This window comes from Python bivittatus, unplaced genomic scaffold (genome assembly GCF_059951505.1).
Source record: "Python bivittatus isolate LINGU-HERP-01145 unplaced genomic scaffold, Pbiv_v1 ctg000020_np1212, whole genome shotgun sequence".
Lineage (NCBI taxonomy): Eukaryota > Metazoa > Chordata > Lepidosauria > Squamata > Pythonidae > Python > Python bivittatus.
This window is the reverse complement of record NW_028277030.1, coordinates 46,319,248-46,328,852: the sequence shown is the minus strand read 5'-3', so window position 1 is coordinate 46,328,852 and position 9,605 is coordinate 46,319,248. Positions and strand designations below refer to the sequence as shown.

Sequence of the window (9,605 nt, the reverse complement as noted above, 5' to 3'; positions counted from 1 at the left end):
CGACTAAAGCATTGGTTATAAGATTGCTCATGATCAGCCTCTCCCTGCTCACCAATCCTGGGTGCCCCTTGGTTTATTGAGAACCTTCGAGACATGAAATGACAGAAGAGAAGCCTCAAACATCGGTGGACAAAGGCTGGAAGTGAACTGGACTGAGCACAAGTCCAAACTCACGTTCAAACCCACACCACGGTGATAATGGAGGCAAAACCTTCTTACCTCTTTGCGCTTGTGGCAAACAGTGTGCCCACAATGCCAGTTAAGTTACCTTCTCCCTTCTAGGGGGAGAGAATCGACAAAATTAGCCAACAGGTTGCTTTGAGAGTTTGGGACAGCATTTACTAATTTATCCTTATAACACCGCTGTTAAACCTGAGGAGAAAGGTCACATGGGGAAGAAGGGAAGAATGCTTCTTCATAAACATAGCCCTATAAACAGTTTGTTTATTAACAGATACTAAAATCTCCTATCACTTTGACTTCATGCCCTTTTGAAAGGTAAACAATTTGTTTCTGGAAGAGTGGGAGATGCATGTTGTAATCATGTCCTGCTATGCACTTTGCATTGGCTGAGATGGGGAATATGTGGTTCACCAGATGCTGATGAATGATCATTCCCAACCTCCTCCAGTACAGGACCATGCTAGCTGGTTATTATATGTTATGATTCAAAACAACACAATATTGGAGGATGGTGAATTTCCCACTCCTTTCATGGATATCTGATTGGTGACTATGGAGAAATGGCATGCTAGATTAAATGATTTTTTTTAATCTAGTGGGGTTCTTTTTATGTACTTATGGTTAATGCAGTACAGCAATTGATTGATTGAATGTTAATTCTTAGTGACCACAGATTTTCTCCAGAATGATCTGTCCCCAGCTTGGTCCTTCAGGTCTTCCAACAGTGTACCATTGCTGCTGTAACTGAGTCCATCCACCTTGCTGCTGGTTACCCTCATCTTTTCTTTCCTTCCACCTTTCCTAGCCTATACACTTCTCCAGAGAGTTAGGTCTTTCCATAATGTGACCTAAGTAGGATAATTTGAGCCTGGTTATTTGTGCCTTGAGAGAAAACTCTGGATTGATTTGTTCAATGATCCATTTGTTTATTTTCTTGGCTGTTCTTAATATTCTTAGGTGTCTTCTCCAACACTGAAGTTCAGAAGCATCAATATTTTTTCTATCTTGCTTCTTCAAAATCTATCTTTCACTTCCATAGCATATTACAGGGAAAACCACTGCCTGCATGTTTCTGATCTTTGTAGATGTAAATACATTCCAGCATCTGAATGTGTTTTCCAAGGCTTTCATTGCTACTCTGCCAAGTACTAGTGTGTGGTGTATCTCTTGACTGCTAATTCTTTACAATGGATAGTTGATTGTAAAAGGCAGAATCTATCCACCACTTCAATATTTTCATTGGCAGTTCTAATGTTGGTTGCTATTCCTGTTGCCATTAGTTTGGTCTTCTTTTTATTTAATCTTAGTCTCATTTTTTCACTGTACTCCTTGACTTACTACAGCTTGCAGATCATTTCCATTTTCAGCAGAGTGGTGTTATCAGCATAGAATAGGTTACTGATCTTTCTTCCTCCAGTTTTAAAACCATGCACATCTTTTTCCAGCTCACCTTCCTGCAATATATATTCTGGATATAGATTGAATAAATATAAGGAGAGTATACAGCCTTGTCTCACTCCTTTGCCAACCTGGAACCAGTCTGTTTCACATGCAGACTGTGGCTTCCTGAACTGTGTATAAGGACAATGAGATGTTCTGGGATTCCCATTTTTCTAAGTAAATTCCACAGCTTGATGTGATCAACACAATCAAAGGCCTTTCTATAATCAGGGGCTTTTGGGTGAAGTTCTATGGAAGACTAGACCTCTCAGAAGGAGAGGGAGCTGCGGCAGTGAACAGTGGCCAGTAATGATTCCTGGCCTATGAAGTCTTTCTGGAAAAAGGAGGGACTGAGAGATTGCCCACATGCACTCAGACTGCAGCTCATGATGAGACTGTGGGAGGGAAGTCTCATGACTAAAGAGTGGCAGGGGGTCAAGGGAGAAAGAGCTTGCTTGCACATGCAAGCACAGCCTTTTAGAGGACACTAAGTTCAACCAAACCCTCACTTTCTTAGCCATTTTTGAATATAATCAATTTACAGCTGAAAAAAGATCTTTGAAAACAGCAGGACAAAAAGTACTCTGGGTGAGTTAGACTTCTTTCTGAATTACAGAAAGTAAAACAAAGAGGAAATAATACTTTTAAAAGAGTTTAAAGCAACAGCAAAGAGCTTAATCAAGATTTTGACTAAGCAAGTTATAAAAGGATAAAGGAGATGGTATAAATCTGAAAGATAAATACTTCCATGAAAGTTCTTTTGCTTTACTTGGAATTAATTAAGTAAACAGACTAGATTTTCCTGAGAATGTTGATTGTTTGTCAACAAACAGAAAAGATAATTGGTGGAAGTTACAAAATAAGGAGATAAGTGTAATATGAGACAGATTGTCCAAACTATGGAAAAATAGATTGGCCTAAAGCCTTAAGGGTATAGAGAAAGCGAAAGAGGGAAAAAAAGAGAAGCCTGATTTTTACCTTCATCTTTGTAATTGACTTACTTTTACTTTTGGATTATAAATTAAAAAATGATAGCCACCACAAAAGCTGCAAAACAAGGTGAGGGAAGGACAGGTTCATTAGAGCAACTGGTGGAAAAAGGAATTACTACAGAAATATTATAAAAAATGTTTGAAGAAATGGGAAAGCAGGTATCTGAATCTATCAAATCTGTCAAAAGTGAGTTGATTGCTTTTGAAGGGAGAATGGAAGAAAGGTTCATAAAGATGAAAGAGGAGATGAAAGAAGAAGTTACAAAAAAATTGAAGAATGTATAGGGCATCTTACAGGAGAAGTTAAATTAATGACAAAGTGGAAATTTTAGAAAATAAAACAGAAATAATAAACAGAAAGATGGAAAAGGACTTAGACAATTTGGAATTGAGAGAAAAAGAATTCTGCCTGAGATTTAGAGCAGTTCCAGAGGATCCTAGAGAAGATACTAGAGAAAAAATGGTTCAATCTCTAACAATTTTTTTGGAATGGGATGAAGATGACATCGAGGCAGAAATTGACAAAATCTATAGAATCAACACACAATTTGCAAAACTAAGAAATGTACCAAGGGATATTCTTGTTCACTTTGTCAGAAAGAAGACCAGAGATCATGTTTTGCAGCAGCATTTCACTACTAGAAGATTAATAATGCAGATGTGATTGTACTTAAAGGAATTCTGATTAGAATACTGCGCAAATGAAAAGAGTACTTATTTTTTACTGACAAGCTCAAACAGAAAAAGATACCATTTTGATGGGATGAATTGGAAAGAGTGATCTTCACTTTTAAGCAACAGAGGTTCAGACTGAATTCAGTCCAAAAATTTCTAGAAAAGTTTGAAGAGGAACTAAATGCAGATGGAAGTGACAAAGGGCCTCAGCACACTGGACCCTAAACAGCTACAACAAGAAACTGAGAAGGAGACCACCATGCTGGGCGTTACAGGCATTGACTTTTCTAAGTTTTTGGCATAAATATGGATTTTAAATGCCTAACATGGATTGTAAATGAAGCAAATACTGCTCATAAAAGAAGAAAATATTTCATTATTTTAAAAAAATGGAAGCAAGATGTAGTTTGTCTTCAAGAAACACATAATAAAAATAATAAATAACATAAAATAATAAAAATAACATAAAAATAAAAAGTATATAAAATATTTGATCTGCAAAAATTGAGGTGAAGAATTTATTTCAGCGGGAGTTAAAAAAGAAATGGAGTTGTTTTGTATATAAACCCCCAACTGCCAATACAACTGATACTGACTGATGATTATGGTAGATAGGTGGGGGGTGGAAGCTACTCTGCATGGGGCCAAGATTTGATAATGGGAATTTATGCTCCAAATGAGGATAAAGCAACTTTTTACAAAGGACTTACGGTCAAGCTAATGGACTTACCATATGAAAATTGGGATTTAATGGGAGATTGGAATGGAGGAATTTGTCTACAAAAGGACAGGACCTCTGAGAAAGATATTAAAATAACACAAGGTAAATTATCAAAAGTGTTTTTTTTTGACATGATGGACAATCTAGAGCTTGTAGATACATGAAAATGGTGATGCAAAAGAATACACTTATTTTTCTGAAAGACACAGATCTTTTTCAAGAATTGATATATTTTGGATATTTAAGAATTTGGCTACTAGTATTCATAAAGTGGAGATACTGCCAAAGACTTTTTCAAACCAAAATCCAGTGACTTTAGTATTTAAAATGAAAACCAGATGGAGGTTAAACAAAATATTGTTGCAGGAAGAAATAGTAATGGAAGATTATAAAAAGAAGTTAAAAGAATTTTTTGATAATAATTTTAATAAAGGTACAGATATAAGAATGGTTTGGGACTCAAGTAAAGCTTTTATGAGGGGATATTTTATACAGCATAATAGTAAACTCAAAAAGAGAGAGAGAGAGAACAGAAAACACAGGTGATTGTAGATCACATAAAAATTAAAGAATTAAAGAAATTCCCCAAGAAGAAAATTATTTCACAACAAATTAAACTTTTACAACGGCAGCTGCCTTTGTTAACAGTAAGAGAAATGGAAGTAAAAATGAATTATAAAAACAATAGAATTTTGAATTTACAAATAAGACAGAGAAATGATTGTATATAAATTGAGAAAAGAAAAAGAGAAAAAATGATATTAAAATTACAAGATGGAAATACTATAATAACAGATAATCTAAAGCTGCAAAAAATATGTCATTAATGCTACTCTAAATTATATAAAGGAGAAGAAATTCCCCTGGCAAATGTTGATAAATATTTAAAGAAACAAAATTTACCGAAGATCACAGAAAAACAAAAACATTTAATGAATGGACCCATTACAATAAGGGAAGTTTGTGAAGTATAAGAAAAGGTCAAATTAGGAAAAGTGCCTGGACCAGATTGTTTACCAGCCTCTTATTATAAACATTGTGAAGATTAATTATTGCAACCATTGCAAAACATGATGAATTCTATTTTACAGACTAGAAAGATACCAGATAGTTGGATGGAAGCTAATATAGCATTAATACCTGAAGAAGGTCAAGACTTGACTTCACCAAAAAATTATTGCCTGATTTCATTACTGAATAATGATTCTAAATTATTTATGATGATTTTAGGTGACAGAATGAAGGTGGTTTTATAAGACTTTACTCATGAAGATCAGTGTGGGTTTTTACCTAAAAGACAGCTGAGGGACAATATTAGAAATGTACTAGATATTTTGGAATACTTAGAACAACATAATGGAAAGCAAGTAGCTTTGATTTTTCTTGATGCAGAAAAGGCCTTTGACAATCTGAACTGGACTTTTTTGTTTACAGTTTTGGTAGATATGGACTTTGGTGGGAATTTATTAAATGAGTAAAATTGACTTATACCTCACAAATGGCACAGATAATTGTGAATGGAGAATTAACAAAACCCTGTGAGATACAGAAAGAGGCTAGACAAGGATGCCCCTTGTCACCATTGCTATTTATTTTAGCTTTGGAAGTATTGAACAGAGATATAAGACAAGATGAGAGAATTGCTGGAATGAACATTAAAAGAGAAACATAAATTACAGGTGGTTGCTGATGACCCAGTGATGATTTTAGAAGATCCTCTGGAAGGAATAGAAATATTAATGGAAAAACTAAAGGATTTTGGGGTGTTAGATGGCTTTAAAATTAATAAACCAAAGATGAAGAGGTTAACAAAGACTATGAAAATAGAAAAACAAATGGAATTGATGGAAAAATGGTTTTAAGATTGAAAAAAAGTGAAATATTTGGATATCACTATGACTAACATGAATTGTATGCTGCACCAGAATGATTATGTTAAGACATAGAATGAAATCAAGAAGAACATGTTAAGATGGGAGTGGCAAGGGGGGGAAATCAAGGGTTAAATATAAAATACTTCAAGATGCAAAGGAACAAGGAGGATTGGGACTGCCTGATTTGAAATTGTACTTTGCAGCCTGCTACTTAGTGTGAATGATAATGTGAGTTCTGCTGAGAAATAAGAGAATTTTAGAATTAGAAGGGCACAATCTGAGGTTCAGGTGGCAAGGTTTCCTATGGTACGATAAAGTTACGATTAAGGTAGATTTTAAGAATCATTATATTAGAAGTGCTATATTAAGAAAATGGATATATATTCATAGATATAAACCCAAACTGTGCCCAAAAATGCCTTTATGGGTCTCAGCACAAGAAGCATTTTACAGGAAAGAAACAGTAGGTAAAGAAAAATAGTTAATTTATCGAGAGTTGTTAGAACAGGAACATGGAGAATATAAGATGAAACCAAGAGAGCAACTGGCTGCAGAGGGATTTGGTTTTCAACGGTTTTCATGTGCACAGTTAAGAGAAAAATTTAAGGTAGATAACAGGACATTTGGAATTGAGCAACAGAGGACAGAATTTGAAGTTGAACTATGTACAAATGATGAACGTGTAATTGCTAATACGTATAAACTTTTATTGAAATTTGAAACAAAAGAACAAGTGAAAGACTGTATGATAAAATGGGCTAAGAACTTTGGACACAATATAATGACAGAACAGTGGGAAAATATGTGGTTAAAAGGACTGAAATTTACATTGTTATAACTTAAAAGAGAATTTTTATAAAAGGATGTACTGCTAGTATATGACTCCAGAAAAAATTGTCTAGAATGTATAAAGGTTCTTCAAATTTATATTGGAAATGCAGACAACATGAAGGGTTATTTTATTATGCCTGGTGGACTTGTAAAAAGCCAGAAATTTCTGAGTTCAAATACATATAATGATACAAAGAATTTTAAAAACCAACATTCAACTGAAACCAGAACTTTTCTTGCTGAGATTAATGGACAGTCAATTAGAAGAGCCATGGAAGATTATTTGTATATATAATTACTACTGCAAAACTATTATATGTGCAAAAATGGAAAGATTCTGAAATACCCACCACGGAGGAACGGTTGGTGAAGATGACAGAACTAGCAGAGATGGCAGCATTAACTTGCTTGATTAGAGAAAGATCAACAGCTACATTTATCAATGACTGTAAATTGGAAAGGGTAGCTTATGGAAGGAAGGAAATTATGATGTAACCTTAGAGGTGAAAGGGTAAAATATAAATGTATTTATAACCCCTGTCAAAAAGATCAGAAGCTGCTTTATATTTCTTGCTTCCTTGCTTGCTTGCTTTTTCTCTTGTCTTGTCTTGTCTTGTCTTGGACTTTTTTTATTTCTTATTCACTTTTCTTTTTTATATTCTTATTTTCTTTTCTAAGAAAGATTATAGCAATGTGAATTAAGATTTAATTATTTTTTTTAAAAAACAGCAAACTATTTTCTTCCTGAAAAAAATAAAATCTGTTGTCTTTTAAGGTCACTTCAGTTGTATTCTTTCTCTCTCTCTTATAAAGTGGCTTTTTAAAAATTTCTGGCATGATAGAAATTGTCCCATCCCATGATGGTGGTCCAGCCATTGGGGAGAAACAAATGCAAGGCTGAGCCTGTTAAGAAGAGTGGTGGTTTGTTTCTCAGTCAGGTCCATCTTGCATTCTCTCCAGAAGAACCTGAAGCCTTTCACCATCCCACCTTTATTTGAGAAGAGCAGCTTGAGGTCATCTTCTATTACTGAAGGCAGAGTATTGGAGAGGCGAAGAGTGGCAGAAGGGGAAAAAATGTTTTGGAAGTTCTTGGAACCCAGCTTCTTAAAGCAATGAAGAGGGGAGTTGCCATAATCCTTGGTCAACCCTTGGTCTTCCTGTCCTTCACGGGATAGCTGCACTACCTGGTGTTTTGACAGAATGATGCGGATGGGCTTCCTTGCAGCTTTTGACTGTTGAGATGGCTCATGGCCAGTTGAGCTTGATTGCCATCTGCCATTTGAACCAAGGCATTCTCCTTTTTATTAAACAAAAATGTCACTTTTTGTACATCACTATATATCCTGAAAAGAATAAAGAGGCATTGCAGTGTAACCCTCTCTGGGTCCAGATTGCTAACCAGCAGAATGGAGTGCCCTAACCTGGTAAGGCCAGGAATAACAATCCGTCCTGTGGCAGCTGCGGCTGCTGAGGCTGATGGGATAGCCAAAGGAGCAAGTGCTCCATGTACATTTGGAACTGAGAGGCCTGCAGCTTGTGGAACGGCAAAAGCAGGAGGGAAGCCAGACCCTGTATAAGGAGAGGCAGAAATGATCCCTGGAGCATCAAAAGCAGCTGCCATGGTCTGATCAAGGGAGGGTTGGTTGTCTCCAGAAGTCAGGTCTGGCTGGATATAGTCTCTGCTCTTGTCATTGTGGTATTTTACACTGAGGCTTGTGAGCTTGGAAAAGTCAATGAGGAAGGTGCAGCAAGCGTTGTAGATGTTCTGCCCATCAAGGGACAATTTGGCATCCTGGGTACTCACAAGATCTGCATATTGCAAGAGTGCCTGAACCTGGTTGTTCTTGGTAAATGTGATTATTTTCAGCACTGTCCCAAATTTGGAGAAAATCTGATGTAGGACATCTAGAGTAACAGGATAGAAGAGGTTCTCCTCAATGATCCTTAGGACTGGGTTCTGAGCAGCCATGGCCATGTCAGCATCCACAGCTGCAGCAGAAGCAAACAGTGCCAGATTCCCAGACTGTACAGAATTTACTACTCGCAAGGCTGCTTGAGCACATGCCTGGTTTGGAGAATTATCTTTCAACTCTTTGTGATTAGAAAATTGGATGTAGATGCTGGCTCCAGAGGGCAGGAGTGATTGTGGTAGAGGAGTTCACCATAGTGCTGGCTGATGCTTCTGTGTTCATTTCTATAAAAGCCTGATTTTTTTCTTTTTAACATTAATAGGTTTATGACCTTTCCAGAAGGCAACCCCAAGGAAATAACTTCAGCTTCTGTTATGTCACTAGGTAGTTTATGGATGTGGAATCCTCGTGATGGAATTCCTGCACTTCTGCCATGATCTTTGAAATCTTTGCTGTCATTTCCATTGGCTGCAGAAGCAGTGTTGCTGCTCATGATAAACTCCATTAGTGACACAAGTAGAGAGAAATTTGTCAGATCCCCGCTTTGTACCAATTGTTATATCTTGGACAACGACATCCATGGCACACGGAGGTGGCCCTAAGGGAAACGGAGTGCAGGTGCTGGAGTAGCCCTTTTCTAATATTTGCATTGTTTTTCTCTTGTTAAAAAAATGCTTCAATAAAAATTATATTAAAAAAAGGCCTTTCTATAATCAGGGAGGCACCAATGAATCAATGGTACCCTTTGGCTTTTTCAATTATCCAGTGTACATCAGCAATAATGACACTTGTTCCTTGGCCTTTTCTAAAGTCAGTGTGAACATCTGGCATCTCTTCTTCTGTGCAGGGGTCTAATCTGTGTTGGATAATCCCAAGCACTATTCTGCTAGCATATGTGTGGTACTCCTTCAGCTTTGAAGAAGACACGCTGTTATGCAGTTCATCTGTGGACATGGAGGTTGCTCTGCAGTCTGGAAGT

The 9,605-nt window shown here is 36.5% G+C and overlaps 1 pseudogene; it reads right to left on the bottom strand.

The window, feature by feature from the left end:
- Positions 1–6,092: 6,092 nt before the first annotated feature.
- LOC103058459 (polypyrimidine tract-binding protein 1 pseudogene) lies at positions 6,093–9,207 on the bottom strand (annotated as a pseudogene).
- Between the last annotated feature and the right edge of the window lie 398 nt (positions 9,208–9,605).